Source organism: Mus musculus, chromosome 11 (assembly GCF_000001635.26).
Source record: "Mus musculus strain C57BL/6J chromosome 11, GRCm38.p6 C57BL/6J".
Lineage (NCBI taxonomy): Eukaryota > Metazoa > Chordata > Mammalia > Rodentia > Muridae > Mus > Mus musculus.
In genome coordinates, this window is record NC_000077.6 from 52,859,610 (window position 1) to 52,883,730 (window position 24,121).

Here is a 24,121-nt window from a genome sequence, read left to right on the forward strand (position 1 = left end):
CTTGGACATTCTTAGTTATGTCTAATCTGGGACACCCCCCCCCCAACCTAATGAGTAGGGTCCTGGGTGAGCCTCCAACCTCAACTAACTTAATCCAGATAATCTATGACAGACACAGGCAGAGGCTTGTTGCCTAAGTGGCTCTAGAGTCTGTCAAGTTGACCGTGTTACCTCTCATCACACTGACCGATTATGGTAGCAAAAATAATAGTTGCCAATAAGTGCTCGAAGCGTTAATGAAGATAGAAACTTTGAGTTTGGGATCATTGGCTCAATGTGCTGTGTATGCTCTCTTAATGGTGAAAGTGGCCTTTGGAATGGATTCTGGATGCCCCTATTGAAGCCTCTTGGCTCCAAAGGGCCACCGGGGCAGGCAGATGTTAAGAATGTGTCAATTAGATAATCAATTAGCTTAATTTCAAAGTGGCAACCAGGGAAAGATGCTTCTGAAATTGTTTAGTCTGCAAGTCACATCAGAGAGACATCTGCGTCAGCATTATATCATGTCCCAGCCTCCAGAGTTTAGGCAGGATATGAGAAATCTGGAAGAGGTCCAGAAATAAACAAGGCTGGATGAAGGGGATGAAAATGATGCTCTGAGGAAAGGTGATAAGAGGTGTGTGTGTGTGTGTGTGTGTGTGTGTGTGTGTATGTGTTTGTGTGTGTGTGTGTGGGGGGGAGGTTATTGTTTCAAATCCCAGGGCCTATGAGAGTCTGGCAAATAGGTAATTTACTCTCTTTTAGGGGGTTAAAGGAAGAATGCTGACCAGTTGTTGTTGTTTTTTTTTTTTTTTTTTTTTTTTTTTTTTTTTTTTCAGAAAACTTAATAGAAATCTTGGGCTCCAGCCCAGCAAAAGAGCCAGTGGTACAGGGTACAAATTAACCATCATTTAGATTTTTAGCGTGACTCAAGACTCAATTGGCCAGCAAAGGAATTGCATGCTATGGTCTTGTCCTGGTAGCTCCTTGCCTTGAAAGGTTAACATGCAAAGAGATTCCAGATTCTGTCTTCCCAGGTGGAATTTCTGCCCCACATGGATAATTTCCCTTACAGCTCTATGTCCTTGGGGTGAACTCTAGAGACCCCAGGAATTATGTTTTGCACAGTGTCCCCAGAGTTGCTACATCTTCAACATTAGAAGAACTTGACCTGAGCTGGGGAGACTGGGGATGCCGCTCAGTTTGTAAAGTATTTGCCTAGCATGTAAGAGGCCCTGCGTTTAATCCCAGACTACAGAAATGGGCCAGGATTAGTTCACACTTAGAATCCCAGCACTTGGGAAATGGAGGCTGGGAGATTAGAAGTTCAGAGTTCAAAACCAGCCTTGGTTTACAGGAAACTGAGTGGGTGGGCAAGTGGGGGGATGAATACAAATGAGTCTGCTATTGTGGCTGCACCTCCCAGCACTCTCAGCATCTTGCAGTACTGGGAGAGGATGCACAGTTTCTCCTTGACACCCTCGGTAGTCTGTCAGATCCCCCCGAAGTTCTAGAAAACTTGACTGTGGCCAAACCAGGCTTTGTAGCTTGGTAAATGTGAAAAGAATTTTGGGACTAGCTAGTTTAGAGAGCACGATTGGAGATGTTATTAGTAAAGGCTCAATCACAAGGATTGGGAGGAAAGGCGGTGCTCAGAAACAAACAATACACACCTAAGTGTGACTCAGGCTTCTCAAGAGAAAGCCGCAGCTCATTGTTTTTTTATAATGGCCGTATGTGGCATTTGGGTGGGGTTTAAAGCTACTGTTTTACCACTGAGTAGTTGGGGGAGAGGCACCTGACAGGTAGTCTTTGATAAGACCAACTCTAGTCCTTCGAGTTTAGGGTCGCAGGATAGAATTGCTGTAAACATAGTTGAGTTTTGTTTGATAATGAGGCAATGTCTTTGGAAAGGAACGAGGCCCCATCCAAGGCCCACCGTCACACACAGTCAGGCTTTAAGCCTGGTTTGCTATTTGACCACATGATATCTATCCGTGACAGGAACCTTAGTTTTGCCTTGGCAGCAGGAGTTAGCTGGGTTGGAGTTCTTCTCAGCTGGTGAGAGGCTTCTATCAGACTCCAGGAGGAGGGCCTCCTCTCCCTCTCATGCCTCCATGACTTCCACCTGTCTGAGCTTCTCTCCTCTTGGGCTAACAACACTAAGTCCACCTACCTGAAGGCAGGAGATCACAGCTGACATGGTCAGAATGTCAGAGGGACCTCACTTGTAAGTAATGGGTACAGTACCTCACCTGCTCATAGAGCCTCACCTCAAAAGAGAGTTGACTAAAAGCCCTCACTAAGACATCGTAGGCAAATAGAGAGTTAACAGGATCCCTCTCTGGGAGTTAATTTAGAAAGAGTCTTATAGGATAATGGGCAATAAATGGGAAAGGAAATAATGTTTCTAGAGACTCATTTTTCTTTTAAAATGTAGCAGATTTATCAAAGAGACACAATTGTTTCTACTATATCATTCAATTCAGTGACTCCACAAAGATGTCTTTATCAAATTCGAGCTCATTTATTTTTCTCCATTGACAGATAAAATTGCATGTGTTTCTCATGTATAACATGATGCCTGAAGGCATACGTGTATTGGAGCGATGTCTAGCTAGAGCCTCCCGTAGTCAACACACTTGTGTGAGAACATTGAATGTCCACTCTCTTAGCATTCCTCAACATCTACTTCTGAAACCCATCTTGAGGCCAGGCATGTGCACAGAAGGTGTGTAACACACTGTACCAAGGTCCTGCCTTTGTGAGGCCTGTAATTTCCATCAGATGAGATTCTCCGCAGCCGAGGACCACCCAGCTGTTCTCAGTAAGGAGGAAATGACTTCCACTTGGGAAGTACAGTGGCCCCTGGCTCTCTGTGATCACTGTGCTGGATGCAGAAATAACCGGTGAAAGCAAAGGATGATCACACCCACATGCTTCAACCCAATCCATGAGGTTTTCTCAGCTGGATCAGCTTGGGTCTTGGCCTTGAACACCTAACTAAACAGAGACGGGAAAGCTGTCCTCAAGGGTAGGGGTGGGCACCACTCTGCTTCACTGATGGGGCAGATCAGGGGTAATTTCATTGAAGCCATCAGGAAACACCCACCCTAGCAAAAAGTAGTGGGTTTTAGATAGCAAGAAAATAGATCTACACTTCCTTAGTATCTTAATTAGGGTCTTACTGCTATGAAGAGATACCATGACCAATGCAAGTCTTATAAAGTACAACATCTAATTGGGGCTGGCTTACAGGTTCAGAGATTCAGTCCATTATCATCAAGGTGAGAACATGGCAGCACCCAGGCAGGCATGAGGTTCCTCTCAGGAGGAGCTGAGAGTTCTACAACTTCATCTAAAGGCTGCTAACAGAATACTGGCTTCAGGCAGCTAGGCTGAGGTTCTTAAGGCCTACACCCACAGTGACACACCTACTCTAACAAGGCCACACATCCTAAAAGTGCCACTCCCTGGGCTGAGCATATACAAACCATCACACTCAGCTAGAAAGGGTCAGCTGTTAGTGCAGGGATTTGGAGCCCAGGCCTGCCCTGGGCAGTGTCTCTTCAGAGATTATCAAAGGCAGTATGTCCTGATCCTCCTTGCCGAAACAACCTTTCACCTCTACATTCTCTCTTCCAGAGGGCAGATGCATCATCTCCTCCCCTCAGAACTCATCACATTCGCCTTTGGTCCTCAGCACCCCATTGGTTCTGTGTTTTCCAAAATGGAAAAAGCTGTGCATACAAGACACAGGCACAAACACATACACAGTATAGGTGAGTGTTCATAAAAAGAAAAAATTAAAGTCCATTTCCTGAGATATTCCCACCCTGCCCTGCCCCTGACCAATGCAGAAGCCGAGTACCACCCTCTGAGCAGAAGTGCAGTGCAGAAAAACATTCTTTTGTCTCTTCCTAGAGAACCACTTTCCCAGGGTGTCTCAGTTACCTTTTGTCATTGTGACAAAGTATGAGAGGAAACAGACTTTACGGTGAAAGATTTACTGTGACTCCAAGTTTCTTTTTTCCATTTATTTATTTATTCATTCATTCATTTACTTTATATCCTGATTGCAGCCCCCTTCTCCTCCCAGTGTCCCCTCACACAGCCCCTCCTCCTACTCCTCGACTTCACCTCTGAGAAAGGGTAGGTCTGCCCCCTGAGTACCGACCTACCCTGGCACTTCAAGTCACTGCAGGACTAGGCACATTCCCTCCCACTGAGGCCAGAATAGGCAGCCCAGTTAGGGGAACAGATTCACAGGCACGCAACAGAGTCAGAGTTAACCCCTGCTCCAGTTGTTGGGGGACCCACATGAAGACCAAACTGCACATCTGCTACATATGTGTTGGAAGGCTTAAGTCCAGTCCTTGTATGCTCTTTGGTTAGTGGTTCAGTCTCTGTGATCTCCTAAGGGTCCAGGTTAGTTGACTCTGTTGGTCTTCTTGTGGAGTCCCTCCCTGTGCCCTCTGGGTTCCTCAATCCTTTCTCCAGCTCTTCCATAAGACTTCCTAAGCTCTGTCTAACGTTTGGTTGCGGGTCTCTGTTTTGGTCAGCTGCTGGATGGAGCCTCTCAGAGGACAGTTATGTTAGGCTCCTGTCTGTGAAACCAGGCTGACAGATACAAACATAGGCTGAGTCTCCCGCTCCAAGTTTCTTAGGTTTCACCCCCGAAGTCACCCAGATTCACTGGTTTGGGCTTACAGTAGGGCAGAATGTCACAGTGGGCAGGAGTGTGGAGGCTGCAGCCTGGTAGTAGAAATCCAGAGAGAAGAGACCAAGGGCAAGATAAAGCTTTCAGGCTCTCTGAGATCTGCTTCCTCCCTACAGGCCCCACCTGCCACAGTTTCCACCACCGCTCCACTGCTCTGTTCAATAACGAATCTATTAATGTGTCAATTATTGATTAGTTGAACCAGTCACTGTCTAAGTCCCCAGCAGGAATGTTGCTATGGTTATCCAGCTCTTACCTGTCTTTGGGATGGGGGAGACAGTTTTATTTTCACTTGCAGATAAAGTTGCATGCATTTCCCATTCCTGCCCCGTGCCTTTGGGCACGTAGGCATTATGAGGTGCTTGCATCTGCTCAGGGCCTCTCACAACCCTGGAGTCCCCCTCTTAGTTCTCCTCACAACACTCTGCACATGTTCACAGTGCTGCTCCGAGGAAGGGTGGGTTGCGCTCAGGCTGTTTCCTGGGTTGTAGGATGAGCAGGGATGCCCCTCTCGATGTGTCCCCTTCTTCTTTTGACACTGGACCTGCCCATCTTCACACACTCTTCTCCCCAAATCTTGCATTTTTTTTCTATATATAGGAAATACAACCCTGATGCCAAAAGAAAAAGAAGGCAGGCAGGGAGAGAAAAGGAAGAAGGCCAATAAAACGGGGAACGGGGAATCCTAGCAATAGAAGCCCATGCTTCTGCCCCCAGGGCTCTTATGTTCATACTTTTCAACACTGAGCCTAGGGCTACGTTAACATCTTGTGTATACCAAGTAATTTCATGTGTGTGTGTGTGTGTGTGTGTGTGCGCGCGCGCGTGTGTGCGCGTGCGCGCCCGCGCAGGAGAGAGGAAGAGAGAGAGAGAGGGAGGGAGGATGTGCGTGCATGTGTATGCATGTGTAAAATTGACTCCCAGTTTCCTCTATCCCCTCGTTAAAGCTAACACCTACCTATCCTGCCTAAATATTATAATTAGACCTCAAATGAAGTGCATGTGGCCGACAGGGTTGAAGGCTCCACGTTCCTGTTCTCTGAGAAGGAGATCTCAGGGATGACTTGTTTTGAATTCTCACTCCTCTTAAGGCTGAAATGATTCCTGTTAAACAACAAAAATTTCTATGAAAGACATCTCGCTGGGAAAGGCGGGATAATGTCTGGTTGGAAAAGCATAGTTAGTTCTTGTATGGAAAGTGTCAGCGGGGCCCAGGCACTGTTATTACTGCTATTACCCTTCTCTGAAAGGCGTGAAGCAGCTCTGCCAGTGGAAATAGAATGCAACCCTTGGGGTTCCCCTCTGTATTGATAGATTGGGGTAGCAGACCAGGAGAAGCACCCCACTCATACAGGCCCTCACCCAGCACCTGCTTCGTGAGGCTAGCTCAGTGCCTTACCAGGTGACAGGTGCCAGGGTAGGAGCAGAGGGTGGGCTCTGTGTCTAGAATATTTGGAAAAGAGCTATCTATATGGGCAGAGGCTAGTGGCCAGCTCCTGTGTCTGAGAAACAGTGGGTATATTCTGGCTTACAAGGCAAAAGCCCTGGTGAGGAAATGGGCTGTAGGCCTTAACAACAATCAGAACAAATTGTAGCATTTGGGAAGCTCTGTGGGCAGCATTCAATGTTAGGGATCAGCAATTGAAGCTTAGGGGCCAGAAGCAGGAGGAGAGCCCCATCTTTGCTCAGGGGACATTTGTCCCACCTAACACATGAGCCTAGAATTCCAGGCTTTTCTACAAATGTTTCCTTTCTTCTAGGCATTAGTACTTTGAAATAGAATAATCCAGCCTCACTGAATTATATGACTCAAAGAAGCACACCATACAAAGATTATTGTTAGTGTTGTTCCTTTGTTATCTGGCTTTGGGAAAGGTCATAGTCTCAGTTCCATTCCCTGTGACTGGAATAAAATACTCTGACAAAAGCAACTTGAGGGAGAAGGGCGCATAGCTCAAAGACAGAACCCTTCATGATGTAGAAGTCACAGTAGCAGGAGCTTGAAACAACTGTCCACATCACATATACAATCAAGAGGCAGAGAAAGACTCTTTCTCCATGTACACAGTCCAGGACCCCAGCCAGGGAATGATGCCACCCATGGTGGGCAGGTCTTCCTATATCAGTTAAGGCAATTAAGTTAATGCCCCAAAGGCATACCTACAAGCTGGTCTGCCAGGTGAGAGTAGGTTCTGTTAAGTTGACAGCACTAACTATAATAGTCATCAATTCAGCAAATACATCAAAGAACACAGAAATCTCTTAGAATTACTATCCAAATATCATCATCTACACATCACTGAACAATTCCAGGCTTTTCTTTTACACCCAAATTAAGAAAAAAAAATAAAAACACAAACAAGCAAGCATTTAGTATCTTATATAGTTCTTACTTCTTTGTCTATGTATTCCTAAGTTTTTCTTTAACATGATCACCATGCTGTTAACATTTAGAGAACATAGCCAGAACTTTAGACCTTTAAAAGCATAGTGTCCAATTGCTATTTTGAAAGGGTATTTCAGCTCACATCCCCACCAGAAATGAGAGCTAATGTCTCCTCCCCACCACAGAAGCTAGGTATTAGCATTTCTAAAAAATCACTACTAATTCAATAATATCGAAACAGTATTTCATTGTTTCAATTTGCCTTTCTTTGATTATTGATGGTGATGACCATGTTTTCATCTGTTTATTGGGACCTGTATTGATTTTTTGGTAGCTAGTCTTTTTTTTCTGTTGATGTATTTCTTCTTTTTCACTATTGATTTGTAAGATAACATTTTTTTATCTATTAAAGACTTAGCTTTTCAGCACCCATTTTGCAAATATTTTTCAACTTTTAATTGGTCTTCTATTTGTGGCACATGGTTACAGAAGAGTTATTTTCTTTCTGTTGTTTAACAAAAGTTTTCAGTTTTTTCAGTATAATATTTGAATTTATTTATATACTTTAGAAGTGCTTTCCAAATTGCATGCCTACAGTCCAGCATCTGGAAGGCTGAGGCAGGAGACTCAAGAGTTCAATGTTATACCGGGCCATATAGACAGAGCTTGTCTTAAAAATCAAAACCCCAAACCATGGCCATGCCATGGTCACAATATTATTATAACCTAAGTCATTATTATAATGTAAGCCAAGCATTATTCTGTGTATTAAATATGAAAGTCAGTAAATTTTGAGTAAAGCAGATTACTCTTTGTGTGAATGGGTATTGTCCCATTAGTTGGAGACTTTAATAGAAACATAAACTGATCTCAGACAAGAGATACAGCTCAGTGGCCAAAGTGTTTGCTATGAAAGTCCAAGGGCCTGCATTTGGGTCCTCAACATAGTTGTGAAAGCTAGTGTAATGGGTACAGATCTGTAATCCCAATGTTGGGCAGGAAAAGGGTTTGGGGATAGAGACCAATAAACACAGGGGGAACCACTGGTAAGCCATCCTAGCAGAAGCAGCAGGGTCTAGGCTCAGTGAAAGAGCACCTGACTCAAAACCATAAGATGGAGAATGCCTGGGGAGGAAACTCCGCTTCCACATGTACAGGTGAGCTCACCCACACCCATGCGCACGGACACACAAAGAAGAGGAAACGAGGACTGATGAATCTCACCCGAGGAAGAGAGAAGTCTGCCAGCAGACAGTTCTGGATTGAGCTGGACCATCAGGTCTTCCTCAGATCGCCATGCCAGTCTACCTGGTGGATGTCAACCGCCTGCTTCTGTCATCATGTGAAATAGTTCTGCAGCATAGATCCAGCCTCTGTTTCAACCCCAGCTCTCAAGCCACCTCTCGCCACAGAAATCCATGTGCGATTGGATCTGTGTCTGTAGACTCCTCACTCATGCCCAAACCAAAGGTTATACATTTATCTATATAATTTCTTGTGTTTATTATTTTTTGATATGGTGGTAATTGAATCCAGAACCTTGTACATGACAGACAAGTACTCTACTAGTGAATTACACCTCAGCCCTTACCTATATCTCCTCTTAGCACTAACGTCATTTTGTCCATTGTTTTCCAGATCATCAAGCATTGAACATTTGCTGTCAGGGATTTTAATCATTTGATTGTTTTGTGGGGTGAACTAGGTTCGCTGGCATCTTTCAACCTAGATGCATTTGAATTTAAAATAATTTTATCATGTTCCACAAAGGAATATCATTGGAGATTAACTAGCATTGCTTTAATGATGTGTGTGTGTGTGTGTGTGTGTGTGTGTGTGTGTGTGAGAGAGAGAGAGAGAGAGAGAGAGAGAGAGAGAGTCAGTCTGTTCATTTCTTTCCCTTTGCTGTGACAAAATACCCAGACAAGAAATCAGTTAGAAGAGAAAGGGTTTATTGTGACTGATAGTTCAGAGGGGTACAGTCCATCAAGGTGTGGAAAGCATGTGAGACTGGCTCAGCAGTCAGTCTCACATTTCCTCCACACAGGAAACAGGATGGGGGAGGGGGTGGCAGGGAATGGATCAGACTCTAAAACTTCAAAGCCCACCCCCAGCAGGGTACTTCTCCAGCAAGGCTCCAACTCCTAAAGGTTCCTTTGGTGGTTTCAATATGCTTTGGCCCATGGGAAGTGCTGTGGTTAGGAGGTGTGGCCTTGTTGGAGGAAGTACATCACTGTAGAGGTAGGCTTTGAGATCCTATGCTCAAGTTCTGCCTAGTATGGAAAGAGAACCTCCTCCTGGTTGCCTGCAGAGGTCAGTCTCCTTCTGGCTCCCTGTGGATCGAGATGTAGAACTCTCAACCCCTTCTGCAGCACTGGGCCTGCCTGCATGATAATGGACTGAACCTCTAAAACTGTAAGCCAGACTCAATTCTTATACGAGATGCCTTGGTTATGGTATTTCTTCACAGCAATGGAAACCCTAACTAAGACAGTTCCATAGCCAGTCACCAGCTGAAGAGCAAGTGTTAAAACACATGAGCCTGTGGGGGGGGTGCACTCCTCATTCAAACAACCGCAAGGTTATAGGTGGAGAGAATTCAACTCTGCATGCCTCTGAGTTGTCCCATTTAGGGACATAGACTCTCCATTTATTTGCATTTTTCTCAGCACTCTTGTCCTTTATTCTGCGTACTTCACTGGTAGGTTTTACTTTGGGTACATTTGGAATTTTCAGCTGTCATATTTTGTCTGTTCATATTGTCAACAGAGCCTTATAAAATTACAGTCTCTTACAAGTTCTAACATTGTTGTTTGGATCATAGATTTACCCCAGGAGACAGCCATATCTGCCCTCTGTTCTTTTGACTATTGATTGGTTTTCTTTCCTAATTTCAATGACTAGATGTCTCTAGTTTGCTTTCTGTTGCTGTGACTGACCAAAAACACCTTAGTGAGGAAACAACAGGTTCTGGTCCATCATTGAGGGAAGTCAGGACAGGGATACAAGGCAGGAACCTGGAGACAGGAACTGGAGTAGAAACCATGGAAAAAGGTTGCTTGCTGGCTTGCTCTCCATGGCTTGCTAATTTGCTTTCTTATACTACCCAGGCTCACTGTCCAGGGGTGACTTCATCCTCAGTGGGCTTAACCCACCCACATCCATCAAGAATTGTTGCCTACAGGCCACCCTAATGGAGGCAGCATCTCAATTCTGAGATTCCCTCTTCCAAGGTTGACAAACATGAATGGTAACACTAGGCCTTCCAAAAACGAAAGCCAAGGCACATGCGTTTCTGTTCTAAGCATTGCCCATTGGGATGAGGCAGGTTGTTATTTCTTCCTGAGGAACGCACTGGGAATGATTTTTGGATTTGGCCTAACACCTGTCCCCCAGTGGTCCAGAAGAACTTATGGGTCTCTAACTACTGAGACGGTGTGCTGACAGAGTCATTACGTGTGAATTCTGGTCAGACATCCTAGTTTCTAATTGTAGAGATCTGGGCAGATTTCTTAGCTTATAGTGTCTGGGTTTCTTCACCTTTTGAATTTCTCTTCCTCCAATTCTCACATCCATTGAAACTCTAGGATTTGAATCACAGTATTCATTTGAATAAACCTTAGCATGTTCCCCCACTTTCCCCCCACATCTACCAATTCTTACTTTCTATTATTGTCATTATTGTTACAAGTTTAGGGCCAAATAAATTTAAAAACAAAAACAACCTCTTAGTCTTTATTTTCAAAAAGTGTTGGCAGTTTCTTCACTCTGTAAGCAAGCACATTACTTATTTAGATTTTACCTCTTCCTTGCTGAGCTGCTTGGTCTGTGGAGGTTTCCCTTCCAGGTGTTCATTTTCTTCTCTTGGGTTCCGTTAATCATCTGTCCCCTGAAGTTCTGAATCAGGAGCACTTAAGTGTTATTTTAGCCCAAATGCTGCAGATCTAAGAATATAACAACACTTTTGTATACAAAGGACACCTCCCCTCCTATAACTCTTACATAGAATTATTTTCCCATTTGAATATAGATATCAGTCCATTGTCTTCCAGTGTTTTGTGTTCTGCAGTAGCAGTCTAAGGGAGCCCTGATTTTGTTCCTTCTGCAAAATAACAACACAATCTCTTTGTTCCTTTGTTTCCTTGCTAAATTGCTAGAACCACTTGTTCTTTCTTGTTGTTACTGAAGTGTTTTATTTGGATAAGTAAGTATGGGTTTATGTCACTCAACGTGTTCCACAATAACGAATGGAAAGAACCTTCCAATGGTGCTCTGCTCTTTAGGGAAGACATGTTCTTACTTGTGACATCTTTGCTCCTGCCTTGCCTGCCATCACAGTGAGGACAAGGACTCTCCTACCTGCCCCCATCTTCTCCTCTCTTTGCTGCATTTGGGGACAGCTTTGAGCAGTTGTCCTCTGTGTCACTGATCTAGTTTTGCCTGTGTCTAGGCTGTGCTTTAGTGGCTCCACAGCAATGGGCAATGACTATTGCATAAGAGCACTTGTGCCTCTTGCAGTGCTCCTTGCTCTCCAACCCTCCTCCCCCGTGCTACTCTCTCCGGCTCTGCTGTTTGTCCTCTTGTCTCTTCCTCCTCCCCTCAACAGATGTCTTCTCCCCAATCCATCCTCTCTCTCTCTCTCTCTCTCTCTCTCTCTCTCTCTCTCTCTCTCTCTCTCTCTCTCTCTTTAGTTTTTTGAGACAGGGTATCTCTGTGTAGCCCTGGCTGTCCTGGAACTAGCTCTGTAGACCAGGCTGGCCTTGAACTCACAGAGATCTGCCTGCCTCTGCTTCCCAAGTGCTAGGACTAAAAGTGAATACCACCACTGCAACATTCTCCACTGTGTTGGGGGTTCAGAAGTTTTCTTAACTTTTTCTTCAGATGCTAAAATAGATCACTTTCGGAAAGACTCATTGAGCTGGCATTTTCTTATTCTTTGAGCATGGAGTCTAGACCTACCCCCACCCTGTTCTTCTGCCTCAGGGCTTACTCCTGAAGGAAGAGATTCTCATTCATGTGGTCAAGGTGCATGGGCACCCTCAATCTTGCCCCCTAGACAACCAGGATGCCTACTGGGTTCATATTCGCTACCCTCCTTTCCATTGGCATTGGAATGGGACTTCTCTCTTAATGTGAGACTTTTCCAATGCTGTGAACAATAACAGTAGATCAAAAAAATGGTTCAACCCTAGTCTAGCTTGGTTAGCCAGTAAATTCACTGAGAGACTGCTTACAAGAACATGGAGGGGCCCAGTAATAGGAGTGTGGTTGACTCAAAGGAAACTACACTGATGAAAGGGCCTGAGCAAGACTCACGGGAGTAGCACTCCTGGTGCTCACTGTACCGCTTGCAGGCTGCTCCACTGGAAACCGTATTCTCTCCCTAGCAAGTATTTACTGCCCCTGTGGCCTAGAGCTGGGGTGCTTGTGAATCTTGTAACTTTCTGTGTTTCTGGAGTCTTAGGAACCTCTGTCCTCCCTCCAGGAGGAAATGTTTTAGTTTACAGGCAATGGATATGTGTTACCACATGCCATCCAATTTACCCAGGTGCATCCTTCCCTTGTCTCTTCCATGGGCACAGGACAGGTTACAGTTGACAGTGTCTCTTCATTGGCATGAATTCAGGGTGCTATTTCTTGTTCTAGGGGTGACTGTTGCTCTCTCTGACAAAAGAGTATCATGTAACCTTTGTTTGTATGAAATAACAAGTAATGGATATTTATGGAGAGAAAACCATTTCCATCCTGCTTGGGTCTAAATGATGAGAATGCATGTATACCAAGGAGCACCATGCTAATAGCTGGGGTGAAGCATCACCAAAACAAACTGACAGTTACAGAAGACAAGGAACAGAGGAGCAGGCCTCAGGGTGGAGGGAGAGGAGATGGTAGAAAACCTCAGTCAGGGCTTGGAGAGGCGCCTCAACAGTACGAGCATATACTGCTCTTGCAGAGGTCCTGAGTTGACGGTTCACAATCATCGGTGTAACTACAGCTTTAGGGGATCTGACACCCCCTTTTGGCCTCTATGGGCAACAGCATTCACATGTGTGCGTGCACATCACCTGAGATAAAAGTTGTATAAAACTACAGCTCACACACTTCCTGGCTTCACCTCTCATTCAAGCCTCCCCTTCTGGCAGCTCAGGCCATGGAAAATCCCTTGTAAAACCCACTGCTTTTCTTCCTGAGAAGATGGGCATTTCTAAATATATATATATGAGAGCCAATGTACACATTTATCTTTTAGTGGCATACGATACATAATTTATAATGCAGAGGACTGAAAAACACGCAAGCTGCCTCAAATATCACTCGCCATATGTAGAAGCATAATTGAATGACATGCATCCTAAAAATCTGCTGTGTGAAATTCTTTGAAAACGTACTCACATGATTGCGTTAAGTCCCCGCTTAAAAATAATCTGAAACATTGCACTGGGTTGTTGTTGAGTTTAAGCTCCAAGTCTCCAAATTGTTATGAGATTACAGGCCTTCGCAGAAGCCCGTAGATCCTTGGTAACACGCTTTGTTAATTACCAGCATTGTGTGTGTCTGTGATGCCCATTGAGGATCTAGAATAGATTAAGATTGAGGACAAGGAACGAGGCTGCTGTATTTGTGCGGTTCCCCCTTCTGCTCCTCAATGGCTGCCAACATTACAGTAGCTTTATCGCACCCAGAGCCCCTCTAAGGAAAACTGTCTCAGCCTCAGACCTAGCCGAAAATTATCTGTGTGCTCATCACGGAGCTTTGCTACAAGTTAGATTGCTCAGCAGAGAGAAGAGGGGACCCCGGTGGGAGTCATGGTGTGGTTCATTGATGCTGAGAAAAAAGCTGAGGCTGAGGCTGACATGGGCAGAGCAGGTCCCGCAGGCTTCAGACCCTGGAGAGACCAACAGCTCTGCTCAGCGTGAGTCCTCAGAGATGCCCTGCATGGACCTTATTGCCACCATCAGACACTGGGGGTGACTGTGGGGGGTAGCCTGAGGGAGCAGCAAGGTCAGCAGGGGCCTTACACAACAGCACGCGGCGGGCGGGAAGCTCTGACTTTGGGTAGAGCCATAATACTAGAACTAGAGCCAAAGTGGTTACTCCCAGGTTCCAGTGCTCAAACAGCTCCCCTGCCATGCGTGCTCATCCTGGCAGGGCACTGCTAGGCTCCATCTTCACTTCTCCTACCACATCCGTTCCAGCTACCAATGTACCCTCTGCCCCATCTCTTTACATCACAGCCTCTGAGTACCCAGGGCAGATGTTTTCTGTGTCCCCTCTGATACCTGGCTACCTCAAGACCATCCTTGGAGCTTCCTTTTAGTTTCAATTCTGGGAAAAAACTGGTTAAATTTGCCGTTTGGATTTTGGTTTTTGAAGTTTAATGTAAGACACTGATTCTAACTGGCTTTGCTCACTTTTGGTAATGTGTCACTAAAGAGTCTTTGAATTTTCCTCCCCTGCATAGAGAGTAAGCCCTGTTCCAGCTAGCTGGTTCACCATGGGCAGTCACGAGGCACAAAAATGGCTGCTTGAGCCATCCTTTAAGCTGATTCTGTCCCTGAGGTGGTTTTCCTTAGAGGGAACTGCAAATACGGTAGAAACTACTGTAATGTCTTCAACCACTGAGAGCACGGAGGAGCTCCACGCGAACATAGGAACCTTGTGTCTTGTCCTCGGCTTCTTCAAGTCTGTACCAAGGGTGCTCATGCGCGTCAGTGCAGGGTTCTTGGAATGCGGGGGAGCCATCACATCTGAGATGGTTTGAGTATGAAGTGCCCACACAGACACGTATGCTGATAGCTTGATTCCAAGCTGGTGGTGCCACTTTGGATGATTCTAGAAACCTTAGGAGATGTGGCTTAGCGAGAGAAAGTAGGTCACTGAGTGGGGGTTGTCCTTGAATATTTTTCCTTGGCCCTTCCTGTCTGCTTCTGCTTCCTGGATGCTATTTGATGAGTAAGCTCTTTCACCACACATTTCCTCCACCGCCATGCTCAGCCCAAGCCCACAAAGCCAAGTGACTGTGAACTGAACCCTCTGAAACAGTGAGCCTAAATAAGTCCCTCCTGCCCCGAGATGTTCCTGCTCAGTAGTCTCTCCCAGTGATAAGCAAGCTAATGCAGCATCCTACTCTAGGGACTCAAGCCCTTACAGGCCACTTACACTGCAAGAGATGCCAGCCTAGGTGGAGATGGTCCAGAGGAGCCTGAACTAAAGCTGGTTTGGCAAAGCATGAGGCATCCTTGACTATGAGACATTCTATGGTCATGCCGGAATTTTCAGGGATGCATACCAGGCTTAATCATCAAGATGACAGGTCACCTTGAACTGAACTGAGAGAAGACAAAGTAGCAAAAGTACAAATGGCTGAAACTGTTAGTGGCTTCTGGGAAGGTTTTCACCAACAGAGCTGTATAGACATCATTGTTGCTGGAGTGCTGGGTTTCCTGTCCTTGTCTCACGGAAGGGTCCTGTGGCCACAGGACTTCAAGTGTGGACTCCAACCCTAAAGCCAAGCCCATTCTGCTGACTCACCATAGATACTGGGGATCAGAACCATGTTTCTTCCTGCATGCCAGAAAGGTCTGTGTGGGGTCTGTGAAGATGGTATCCCTGGTAACGTGCTCTACATTTTGTTCCCATTTGCCTTTAAACTGTTCAGTTGTCCCCCAGTTCTCCTGGAGCAGGTGATAAAAATCTAGGCAGGAGCTGAGTCTGTAGTTTTCTCTCTGCTGGGAAAATTGATCTTGCAGTAAGCCTCAGGGAGGGCTGGGGACATTGCTGGGATGGGCCAGTAATGAACTCCCAAGTCATGCATTAATCACAGAGTGGACAGGAAGGTACCACCTGATACCATAAGCTACTACACCCTGACCTGGGAGTGCGCAGGCCCCATGCTCGGGGGGCGAGGGGGGGTTCAAAAGGTAATTTCTAATATAGTGATAAGCAAGGTCTCATGTGGCTGACTGTTGAGTCTTTGGGGGTTCATGGGCTCAGTGAATATGCAATGCTGTCAGGTGTCAGATTGCTTTGTGCCGGGCTCTCCCAGGTTTGCACTTTGGTGCAGGCTGTCCTCTGCTAGCTAGGAGCATTGGGAATTGGGAAACCAGGTTCCATTGCTCACTAGCTTAATGTCCTCACACAGATTAAATAAACCCATTGTGCCTCAGCGTTCCCGCTTGCAAGTAGGGACAGTACCCACCTTGTAGCCTCTTTGTGAGGATCTAAGGAGACAGTGTATATCTAGCTATCATGGCCCAGAGCCTACGTCCAGTGTCATAATTCGTAGGTTTGGGTAGGTAGACTGGAGCTTTTACCTCCTCTCTTGTCTGAATCATGGCATCCAGGACTTGTGCCAGACACTTGTCCCAAGAGCTCCATAGTCAGTGGATAAAATTATGACTCCCAAAGCGTCTGCCCAGCTTCTCAGCAGGCACAGCCAGGTCAAGGTCTTCAGCTGACAGACGATGCCGCGAGCAGACGTTGAGGCAGAGTGGGCACACTGGCTGAAGCCCTCACACTCGCTGATCTGTTCTCCGTGTACCGGTTTCTTGCTTTCATACGTAGGTGAGCCCATTATGTATAATGAAACACTCAGCATTTAGCAGTCAGGCAGCTGTTGTGGTCCTTGACTGAAGGACTCTGGTTATGAAATGTACCATTTCTGAGAGAAAGCAAGTGAGAACGCGAGCCTGGGACAAAAACACAACTCCTGGGCCAAGAGCTAAGACCGTTTCAGTGCCGAAGACTCCTGCTCAGCAGTCCTGGCCCTTTTCATGGGTTTCCTGGGGTGCCCTGGCACTGCCTGTGTGGTTCACTTCTTTGAAGGTTCTCAGAGCCCTGGGCCGGGGTGGGAGTGGGAGTGGGGCTGGGGGAGGGAGGGTGTAGGCCATGATGGCGGAACACCAGCACACATCTTCAGTAAAGAGGAGTGTATCTGCAGTGGCAGGGAGGGTACCCACACGGGGATGGCAGGTACAGGCTGCAGGGCAGCACCTACAGTGTGAAAGCCATGTTGGATGGCGTCTCTTCCTGCTGTCTGCTTTAATTTGAGACAGAGGGGGGCACTACCCACTTAGTTGGCAAACATGGATCCTGAGCTCCTTCAGAGAAGCCTTCTGGTTGACCTTAGGAAGTAGCCAAAGTGCCTGAATTTTTCCAGCCTTTTACAAGGGAATACCTTAAATAGAGCACTGGGCTGCTTTATTCATATTTATTAAAACAAAAACAACAACAAAAAAAACTTTAATATTTGTATTGCCTGATTGTCCTAAGCCTGCCTAATTTATTTTCGGTGAACCCTATTGCAATGTGTGTTGTTTGTTCAGCCACCTTGCCTGTCACTCCTCCTGCAAATATTTATCCAACAAATGCTTATCAAATGGCCTCACTTGTGCCAAACACTGTTTGGGGCCCTGGGATCAGAGATGGGGAAGTGAACTTGTTTTCAACCTGATTCTCAGCCCATCTCAATTCTCCGATGTTCAGCGATCCTTCTTCTCACAACCACGCACATAACAACACTGGGCAACTCAGCCCTTGCTTCTCAGCTAAGAGAACCATGATAAAGAGTGGTTCAAAGTGGCCATCAAGATGGCTCCCTCTCCGAGGGAATAATGTAGAGAAGTCTGACATGATTTTCAAGATGTGAGCACTGCTCTGCCATTTAGTTATTCATTCAGTTAATGCCCTCTGTGTGGGCATTCTCCAGGTCCCAGTAGATACATCCCCATTTACTGAAGAAACATGCTGGTGTCCTGCCCATCTTGTCCCTCACCTACCCTAGGCTTCTGGAATCTTCTAAGCAGAACTTCAGTGAGCTTTATTCAATCTCCAGGAACTACGTGATGGAAGGAAAAACAGACTTCCACAAGTCTCTGGAATTTCACACTCACGAGTGTGTGGGCACACATTGATATGATATGATATGATATGATATATACCATGAGTATGTATGAACTTTTGTATATATGCATATGTGAGTTATTGGGCCCATGAATTATCTGAACTCATGGGGGAATCAGAAACCAGAGCTTCGCTCTCCTCCCCTTCTTGTCCACCAAATTGAGTTTCCAGTCTGCTCTGCTCAACCCTTGAAATCTTATCTGTGGCTTTGTTCTTTCCTCTAGGACTGAGCTGTCGGCCTTTCAGGGTGACAGGTTGATAGAATCAAGTCATCTGGGCTAGTCAGGAAGCTAATAATGGCTTCTGCAACTCTTCTGTGTCTTTACTTCAACCCTGGCTCAAGGTCACCTGCTGTCAGACAGTTTTTCACCTCTGGCTTCAGTAGATTCTGACTTGGCTGAATCTGTGGTTAGGGTCTACCTTAGGCCAAACTTTATAGCTGGGTCAGGGTATAAATCTGCTGAGTCATAAATCCCTGGATAATCAAATAGAGTCTCTCACACACACACACACACACACACACACACACACACACACACGCACACGCACGCACGCACGTATTTTATCAGCATTTTACCAAAGAGGTGAGTTTGAGTGATAGCCACAATGACTTCCCTTCTAATAAAGACTTCCTGAAACTAAAGGTCTTTCTCCAAGCACCAGGAAGAGACCCCACACCTGCTTGGGATTGGCAGGCGGCCCAGCTGCCCCGCTGTCTGGGATCTGGCAGTTGTCTCGCCTTAAATAAACCAATCTGAAAGATATATTCCCAAGCAAGTAAGATGGGTATGTTTGATGGGCATCGAGCAGAGATGTAGTTTATTGGATTTTATCTTGCAACTGATTTGTTTCTGCCAGACGTTGATATGCAGCCCCGATGCCGTGATTTCAGGCCCCGGGAGTATTAATGTTACAAACAACCTTCCGTTGCTCCGTCTGCTAGTAGGAGCCTTAATTTATCACAGAGATGGTAGAGTTGCTGTTTCTCATCTACTGGTAAAAAAAAAAAAAAAAAAAAGCCAGGCAGCTGTGGGCAATGTGTGTAGGGAATGTGTCCTCTCTTTTAAGAATTCATTCTTTGGAATAAGAGAGAAATTTATTCTAAAATATCTTCATCCCGAAGGAAATAAAAACCCTGCTTAATGGCAAAGGCTCTCCCTTGGGCTTTGATTAAGCAGATTTGCAAGGCTGGGCTTTCTGTACCTGTTGTTTGTCATTGGGGCCCAGTTAGACTCGGGGAAGAAAATCTTGTCTCAGGCACCTAATGTGACAGGTACCTTCTGGGACCCAGATGTCTGCCTGCAGGAACCTGCTGCCGCCACAGGTGTGCTGGGAGGACACATGTGTCCAGTGAGCGACCTGCTGGTCACTGTGGAATGAAGGCAGGACAGATTCGTCTGTTCCTTAGCCTCGATGTGATGCCTCACATAATACTCTTTTTTTTTCTGATTATAAAGACAAAACCCTTTCTTATAAAAAACTGAATTCATAACTTCATAGACAGAGGAAGACAGAACTAGTTGTGGGACAGTGAAGATGGCTTAGTGGATAAAAATGCTACCATGCAAGTGTGAGATCCTGAGTTTGAATCCCCAGAACCTATGAAAAAGCCAAGCACACAGCGTGAGCTTCTGTAATCCCCACACTTCTATGGGGAGATGGGAGGCAGAAACAGGTGCGTCCCTGAAAGTGCCTGAGCCAGCTGGCCTGGAGTGTGAGGCAGAAAACAAGGGGACCCTGTCTTAACCAGAGGGATGGCAAGTTCTGACACCTTGCTTGTCCTCTGACCTCCATACAAATGCTATGGCATGTAGTCCCATCCATACGTATGAATACACACACACACACACACACACACACACACACACCCTCTCCTCCCTCTTGTCTTTTCCTTGGTATCCCATCAACAAGACTTAGTGTTTGTTGCCGTTCTATCTGTCCCCGGCCTAGTCTAATAAACATTTATATTGTTTCCACAACTGAAATCTTTCTGTATATTTCCATCTGACTTCAGGTTTTGTACTTAATTCTATATTTCTTATGTGACCTCTGCAGAGAAAAGTCATCGTAGCACCACAACAAAGCAACAGCTTGGCTTACAGTGCCATGCCCTCTTTCAATCCAAGAGAAGGGGATCCCACTCAGTGGCTAAGGGCATTTGCTAGACTTGGTTTCCAGCTTCCACAGGCCAGTTCACAACTGCCTGTAACTCTGGTTTTAGAGGAGCTGATGCCCTCTTCTGATATCCATAGATGTTGTACACATATGATACACATGCATGCACTCAGGCACATACATAAACTATATATACATATATATGTACATATATATATATAATATATTTTTTTCAGAGAGGGGGTAGGCATTAAATTATTCTATAAATGAGTGATTATAATTGGGATAAGAGCTGTGAAGCAGATGAACAGGGGGTCCTGGGCACCCAATAGTCTTAGGAAATCAGAAAGATTCTTAGCTATTAATGCTCAGGGCTGAAAGCTGAGGCCTGGCTGACCAGGCAGAGCCCTGGAGAAGAGCAGCAGGGGAGTTGGCCAAGAGCTCAGGCAGGAGGAAGTGGAAAGGAAAAGCCAACCGCACAGGCAGGAGGAGGAAATATCTGAAACAAGGTAACACAGGAGATGTGGCAAGGACTGCATGAGTGGCTATGGTCTAGGATAGGGGGCTTCGAATGAGAGAATTGACAAGCAGGTTTCAATCATGGATATGGCTGGAAAGAGTAGGTGTGCAGTTCTGTGTGGTCATTCTATTGTACAGAATAGGGATAGATGAGTGGCTATGAGGAGCTGAGTCAGGAGGCCACCACTATAATCTAGATGACCCATTCTGGAGGATTGGGATAAGATAGATGGAGAACTGCCGGTCAGTATCTATGCTCTTCTGTGTTTGAGGAGCACGCTGTTGAACCCCAGTGCCTCACTGGCAATGGGGAAAGGAAAAGAAAAAGCCACACTGGAGCTGTGTCCTAGATTCCTACCGTTTGCCTTTGGACAGAAGCACCAGATGCTGAAATAGGGAGACATGGGAGGACCAGGTCTTCAGAGGCCAAGGGATGATGGGGGCTGAGTTGGATGTGGAGTTGGAGAGAAGATGTCTTGTCTTTGCAGACTGAAATGAAGCATGTATTCTGGGTGAAAGGTTGAGAGTTTGAGATCAGCAAGCAGACATCAGAAGAAGTAACAAGTGATTGAATCGGTCTGGGCTGAGGTGGTCTAGGGAGGCAGCACCTCTGTACTTTGGGAGGGGGAGGTAGGATGTGTCTTGGCTGCCCCTCCTCGTGTCTATCCATCCGGGCTCATCTGAAGTCAACTGTTGGTGACAGCTCTCGCCATTTAGCTTTGTGCTGCAGCCAGCACCTGCTGGCTCACGGGTGCTTACTGCCCCCCATCTTTGGGAATTTTCTGAGCCTGTTGTTTGCATGTGGCCATGCCAGGAGCCATTCACACATGGTCACTGGCAAGTGCTATGAATCGGGGCTTTGAAAATGACCTGTTCCTTTTCACAGATAACAGATTGTTAAATATTTACCCGCATGCTGTTGTCTGTGACCAACCTCTGTATTTGTTTCTGGTGTCGGGTGTGGTTTCCTTTCCCTGGGAACCGTGAGAGGCAGTTATCCGTGATCGTTTTGATTTATGTCTTGAAATTATCTGATTTGCTTTTAAATCATCAGCCCTTCAGGGTAAAGAGATCCTTGAGTCATGGACCTGTCTTCGTCTCAGCGTGGGCTCTCTGTGCCCTGCAGACAGATGACTACACACTTGGGGACCTAGCACAAACGTGGGCTCTTGAAGCTGCTCTAGTTTAATAAGTGTCTTGGCCAGTTCAGTGCTGTTCTTGGCTTAGGCATCCGTGGGCTCTTTCTCGAGGTTCAAGGGGCAAGCTCACCTCTGTGCCCTACTGCCGAGTGCTGACTGATTTCAGCCTCTCATGACAACAGGACTAAAGTCCCCAATTTTTTTGCTGGCTGATAGAGCTGCTATAGAGCTGCTATATTCCTTAACATCCCAATGTCTTCTGCCACATGCCCCGCAGAGATACTGATCTCTCTGTTCCTCTCTGCCCCTAGCTGGAGAAGGCCCCGAACAATTTCCTTGTCTGGTCCCGTACCTGCAGTAGTGTCCTGGGCCTGCCCTAAGCTTAGAGCATTGATGGCTACTTTTCCATAGTACTATAGGCTAAAGGCCAAAACTGAGTGTTCTCTCCAGAGCATCTGTCTAGGGGTCTTCCTCTTCTTCTTCCTCTCCCCAGGACGGAGTGTTTCTGGGTTGTGGCAACATCATTCCAGTGACTGCCTCTGTCTTGAATGCAGTTGTCCCTTTGTATTCTCTCTCCCTTTCTGAGCCCACATCTCCCACTGCTTACATGGGCCCACCCTGATGACATCACCTTCCCTAATGCTATGGTCAGAGCTTAACTTTCTCACAATGTCATCCCCTGTGGTAAAGGCATACAGTCATGTTTAGTTCTGATTACCAACTTGACACAGCCTGCAATCACACGGGAAGAGAGTCAAATAAAGGGTTGTCTAGATTAGACTGTCTATGGGCATATCTGCGGGGATGGTCCTGAGTGCCTTCATTGATATGGGAAGACCCAGCCTGAAAGTAGGCAGCATCGTTTCCTGGACCATATGAAGGGCATCGGATGAGCTGAGCGCTGAGCTTGCATGCATTCGTCCCTCCCTGCTCCTGACTATGGATGTGATGTCAGCAGCTGCCTCAAGCTCCCGCCACCTTGGTGTCCCTGCTATGACAGAATATAACCAAGAGCTGTGGGTAGAAATAGACCTTTCTCCCTTCAGTTGATTTTGTCAAGATAGTTTATCCCAGCAACAGAAAGTCCACCAGCCTGTGGTCTTAGTCAGGGCCCAGTGGGAGGAAGTTAGGATGTAGACTCCTTCCTCTTGTTGCTACCATGTCACCAAGAGGTAATGTATTTTTCTCTCTACTTCATTCTCCCTGGTCATGGACCCAGAGCAGTATGGCTACATGAGCAACGACTAAAACCTGTGACCAATAAACTCAAACAAACGCCTCTTCCTTATAAGTTGCTTATCTCAGGGATTTTTGTCCCAGGAAGGGATTGTCTCAATATCTGCAATACTAAGATTCTATTTCCAAATAAAGTCACATTAGCAGCTGGATAACTTCTCAGCATATCTATCTTTATGAAAACTACAAAGCCCCTCCTAGCCATGCTACATAACAGTTTAATCACAGGAACGGTGTTGGTGATGACAAATGTCGATTGTCACCTTGACAAGATTTGGAGTTGCCTAGGAGACACACCTCCAGGACTGTCTCGAAGGGAGTTTCCAGAGAGGCTTCACTGAGGAAGGAAGAGCCACCCTGAATATGAGCAGTACCGCTAAGTGGCCTGGAGTCACAGATCCCAGGCTGACTAAAATGGGAACCGGGAGCTGAGCAGCAACATCGCCCCTTTCTCCTTCCTGTGTCCTGACTATGGACTCAGGTGGCCAGCACACTCCATGCTCCTCAAGGCCTTTTCTGCCAGGATTGACCAACACATCCTCAAACAGTGAGCCAGCTCTCCTAAGTTGCTTTTCTCACATTTTCTGTCATGACAACAAGAACATTAATGAGTTCAGTATCTCATTATATTCAAAGGTCCCAAGAATGTGGGTGTGCAGTCCTGAGGGAGCAGTATCTCCAGTAGAATTCTACCTATGTGGGTTTTTAAAAAATTATTAATCATTTGTTTACATTTCAAGTGTTATTATCCTCCTTCCCACTCTCCCCTCCTCAACCTCCTCACCCCGTCCTCCTTCCCTTTGCCTCTAAGTGTGTGTTCCCTCCCCCATCCACCCACTTTTGCGTTACCCCTCTAGCATTGCCCTTCTCTGGGGCATCAAGCCTCCACAGGATCAAGGGCCTCCCCTCCCACTGATGCCAGATTAGGCAGTCCTCTGCTACATATGTAGCAGGAGGGGTCCGGTTAGTTGATACTGTTGTTCTCCCTGTGAGGTTGCAATCTCCTTCAGCTCCTTCAGCCCTCCCCCTAACTTGTCCATTGGGGTCCTAGTGGTTGGCTGTATCTGCATCAGTCTGAGTCAGGTGCTGGCAGAGCCTGCCAGAGGACAGCCATGCCAGGCTCCT

The 24,121-nt window shown here is 46.2% G+C and overlaps 1 protein-coding gene across 3 annotated transcripts in view, besides 1 other annotated feature; it reads left to right on the forward strand.

The window, feature by feature from the left end:
- The window catches only part of Fstl4 (follistatin-like 4), a 427,962-nt gene that overhangs the window by 95,121 nt on the left and 308,720 nt on the right, over nucleotides 1-24,121 (forward strand). The window lies entirely within an intron of this gene.
- Nucleotides 17,415-18,894: an enhancer, noted in NCBI's record as "VISTA enhancer mm1724". NCBI's record gives its function as "enhancer in: heart[4/5]" and the evidence as "EXISTENCE:transgenic organism evidence [ECO:0001131][PMID:17130149]".